Consider the following 4,695-nt stretch of genomic DNA (forward strand, 5'->3'; position numbering starts at 1 on the left):
CATGTAGGTTGGTTTTATGATGGCAGATGGTGCGCCTCGGGGTGGGGCAGCGACGTGGCAGCAGCGGAGTTGGAATGCTGTTCGTGCCCAGTCGGGGAGGTGGCCATGGAGGTAAGGAGTGGTTTGTGCCAGGCAGGCATGGCCTCCGCCTACAGCAGCTCCGAGGTTGTGTTGGGGTTCGGCTTGCAGTTGGAAGGCCGGTGCAGGCAGTTCAGGGGGTGGCGCGAGTAGCCATATGGTGATGCCTGTGGGGTTGCGGCCGTCGATAACACCACCAAGCGCTCGAGCGTTTTGCAGGGAGTGGTACGAGTGCGGAAGACTCGCACTGGTGAGGGCACAGCGTTTGCGCAACTTCGCATCGTGGCCGTGGCTCGCTTGTGCCATCGTTCGATGTTGGGTAGGAGAATCTGCAGGAAGTGTTACTTTAAGTATGGGGTGTGACTTGTCGTAAAGAGAGTGCGACGGCATGGGAAGATTGCGAGTTCGTTGGGTGAGGGGGCTGGTGAGGGGGTGGTGTATATTGGGGTGGGTGGAAGGGGTGTGGTGCCCCTTGTAGCCACTAGAGGGGACCAAGTAGTTTGCAGGTGCGCTACGGATATGAGAGGCCCGAGGGCTGAAAGAGATCCCGAAGTAGCGGAGAGATCCCGAGGGACGTGGTCGGCGAACTGAGTCGCCATGGCAGGTATGCTGACAAATGATATTGTGCGGATGGGCAGTACAGTGCTCAAGCGACAGCGAGTGATCAGCAGAACAGTGAGCAGTGAGGGGGAGCGGAAGCATGCAATTAATCGGAAAAGATGAAAAAGAGGGATGTGCAGGCCAGCGGAGAGAGCGGGCTAGCGAGACTGAGTATGTAGGCAGGTTTTAGGGGTCGTTAAATGGACAGATGTAGCGAGCGAGAGCAGCAGGCAGACGCTTGATGAGAAAAGGTACTATAAAAGGGCAAGAATCGCGAGAATAAACGGTGAGTGCGGGTCATGAGTCCCCCGAATCGAGTACGGGGAGCTTTCTGTTATGATTCAGTCGGAAATAAGCTTAGGTTTAGGTAACCTACTGATGTAAACAGTTGGTACAATTATGAGATTAGCATAATGTTAGTTTGGCACTTAAGATTAGCAAGGCCCGAGGTCGGATTGTGCGGTCCCTAGTTAGGGATGCTCGGGGGACACATATAAGCACCTGCCCTCTTAGAAGGGGGGCCCTTCTTGGTATTGAGATTTGATAAGCATCGTGTCCTGGTGTCCTGCCGTCAAGGCAACTCTCTTTGGCTTACTGTGTAATAAATATCGAACCCGTCTCTTGCTAGCAATAGTGAGGGATTCTATTACATTTTGGCTCTTCTGCAGGATTCGAACCCTGGCCACCCGCGTGAGAGGCGGGTATCCTAACCAACTAGACTACAGAAGAGCCAAAATGTAATAGAATCCCTCACTATTGCTAGCAAGAGACGGGTTCGATATTTATTACACAGTAAACCAAAGAGAGTTGCCTTGACGGCAGGACACCAGGACACGATGCTTATCAAATCTCAATACCAAGAAGGTCCCCCCTTCTAAGAGGGCAGGTGCTTATATGTGTTCCCCGAGCATCCCTAACTAGGACCGCACAATCCGACCTCGGGCCTTGCTAATCTTAAGAACCAAACTATTATGCTAATCTCATAATTGTACCAACTGTTTACATCAGTAGGTTACCTAAACCTAAGCTTATTTCCGACTGAATTGTGCCATCAGAGCAGCGATAATATGATTCGCTGGCGCGTCTGCAAACATCGTTTGCAAACCAGAGATTCTGGAAAAACCAATCCTCCCAGCTGCGCTGTGTATCACTGAACTTGGGGAAGTGATACACAGACCTGCTATTTTTTAGCTGATCCCTAGAAATTTGAGTGCACCAGATGAGGAGTCAGAGTGCTCAAACTTTCTAGTTTCACTTGCGCGGAGCTCAGAACGCGTACCTGGATGTGTGTACACCCAAGAAGCGAGGAACGGATGCTGAAATTTGTGGTGAATACGGTAACCTGCTCAGCTACCCGTTGTGCATAGTCCCGACGGCTGAATGGCCATTCCACAAAATTGTCCAAAGTGCTGGCCACGTTGCTCACAATTCCCAGTTCTTGACAAGCGCTTTCCAAGGATGCCAACATAGAGGCTGCTGCCGTCATGAGATACACCCAACGGCACAGATGTCGCGGCATATTGCTTTCTCCTCCGTGCAGGTAAGCTGTAGCCAACTCAGTGTCCAATTCTCGCGGCAGGCGCATATCTCCGCCGAAGAGCTGAGTCATGATAGCACGCACTTTAACCACATTATCTGGAGCGAAAGCCAACACTGCTCGCATGAAGACAAGTCGTCCCGAAGCGGGCAGAAGCCGAAAGAATGCTGACACTGGTTTGTTCAGCAAAGGTAGTAGCGTATCTGGGATCGCAGTTTGAGGTGGGTAGTCCAGCCAAGGTGCGCCTTCCATAGACGGCGGATGCGGCAGCTGATGAATGGCTTGGTCGAAGCGAGTCGGCATCTCTACTTTCTCGTCGTCCAAATGCGTGGAAAGAACACCAATGTGATTCTCCGTGCATGCTGACTTAAATTGCTGATTGAATGACAGGAGTAGTTCCTTCATTCTGTCGGGCCGTTCACCTTCCGGCACCTTCTCCAATACGTCAGCCGCTCGAAGAGCCACAGACGAAATAGCGGCTTGTAAGCCACCAACCCACCAACACAACCCACAATGTGCATCAGACAGTCGATATCGTGAAACGACTCCTGAGCAAAACCAATCGGGTGCTGAAGTCGTACAGGGGGCTGCAAAATTACGTGTACATAGGGAAATGCTACAATATAGGTTAGCTGACTGGTACCACCCATATGATGAGCATGCAAACGAAAGCCCCGTGTCTGTAGTTCTCTACAATATCCATTTCGAGGCCTCACGGTTTGTAGTTCTTGTTAGGCACGCCCTGGAGTGCAGTCTACTCCTTGAACACTGCCTCTGGCACAAGCTCTTGAGGAGTGAAGCTCCACAAGCCCCCAAGCCATGACAACCAACTTGGACACCCTCCCCCCCATCCGCACATGAAAACAAGATCCTGTAGTGATGTTTCGTGCTTCATAGTGGCTGGAGCTTTGTTTGAGTAGGCCAAAGCAGCGAATATGTGGCGGCGCGTGATGGGCCACATAGCGCTTCAGTGCAAATTATGACCCCCCAACCGAACCACGAAAGATTTTTTGAGCTTGTAAGGCCAGGAGCAGCGCATGACAGATGACATGGCATTGTCGAAGTATGGTAGCACTGGGTGGCTGCTGCAAGGGCTGGTGAAAGATCTGGTAAACCCATAAATTTGGAGAGTTTCTCAGTTGTCACACCCCCGCTGACAGGGCTTAGCTCAGGTGCAAGTGGAAACGGTTTCTGATCAAGCCCCCAGCATCAAAGCTGTAGTACGTTGCAAGGGCTTTCCAATGGTACCTTTTGAGAGGCATTTGGGCAAGGGACGGCTTCAGAGCGTTCTCACAAAAATGCTTGGAGAATCGAAACGCCACGGAATGTAACTTTCTGAATACGCATCCGATTGCAGATTTTTTTGTAGATTCGGATTCGTCTTGTTCTGCTGCGTAAGATACCATTTGCTCAACGTCTTGACCCTCTACGGGGGTGTAACCGTCATGCTCCGAGACCCCAACTGATATCTCTGATTATATGCCATATCAAGGGATGCGCCCCAGGCTCAACACCACTTGATTTACTGAGCTGATTTGAACGAGCCCGGTCCCATTCGAATCCGTTCTGTGTGCGCTTCAAACTCGACGTGTCAAAGGAGTGATAGTTTCACGCATATGACGTCAGTAGCACGTGCACGTGACTGGGTGTCATCAGGGTACACGTAATTTTGCAGCCCCCTGTATGTTACCCAACACGTCCGCCGACTTCCAATCAGTTGCCAATGCTTTGCCAAATGGCATATGCTCAATTTTGCCAAAAATTGAATCAAAGGAAGGGACAGTAGTTACTGTGACTTCCAAGATATTGCTTAGATCTTTCTTGTATCCCACAGGCAACTCCATGGTTGCCTGCCCACTAATGAGCTCACTAAGAACTGTGCCAATATGCTCAAAGATCCCTACGTGGATCCCTGCAGAAGATCCAAAATGGAATAGAATCCCTCACTATTGCTAGCAAGAGACGGGTTCCATATTTATTACACAGTAAACCAAAGAGAGTTGCCTTGACGGCAGGACACCAGGACACGATGCTTATCAAATCTCAATACCAAGAAGGTCCCCCCTTCTAAGAGGGCAGGTGCTTATATGTGTCCCCCGAGCATCCCTAACTAGGGACCGCACAATCCGACCTCGGGCCTTGCTAACCTTAAGTGCCATACTAATAATATGCTAATCTCATAATTGTACCAACTGTTTACATCAGTAGGTTACCTAATCCTAAGCTTATTTCCGACTGAATCATAACACATTCTGTGTTTCCTCAATAAATGAGTCCCCTGAAGTTGGATAGTACAGGGAGTGCGTGTCATGAGTCCCTCGAATCGAGTACAGGGCGCCCTGTGTGTGCTTGTTTCTCCCGTGTTTAGGAAGGAAAGCCCGCATGATCATCCACCCTCCGAAATCTGTGTCTAGATGTACGAGGTCACATTTTGGTGCTTGAGACATTGAAGTGATCTCCATCCGAGGAGCCTTGGTCTC

The 4,695-nt window shown here is 50.4% G+C and overlaps 1 non-coding gene across 1 annotated transcript; it reads right to left on the reverse strand.

The window, feature by feature from the left end:
* Positions 1–1,335: 1,335 nt before the first annotated feature.
* Positions 1,336–1,407, reverse strand: TRNAE-CUC (transfer RNA glutamic acid (anticodon CUC)). The gene has a single exon. It is a non-coding gene; the product is annotated as a tRNA-Glu (tRNA).
* Positions 1,408–4,695: the final 3,288 nt, after the last annotated feature.

The sequence above is a fragment of the Nuphar pumila genome, unplaced genomic scaffold, assembly GCF_984573655.1.
Source record: "Nuphar pumila unplaced genomic scaffold, dmNupPumi1.hap1.1 HAP1_SCAFFOLD_1224, whole genome shotgun sequence".
NCBI classification, from domain to species: domain Eukaryota; kingdom Viridiplantae; phylum Streptophyta; class Magnoliopsida; order Nymphaeales; family Nymphaeaceae; genus Nuphar; species Nuphar pumila.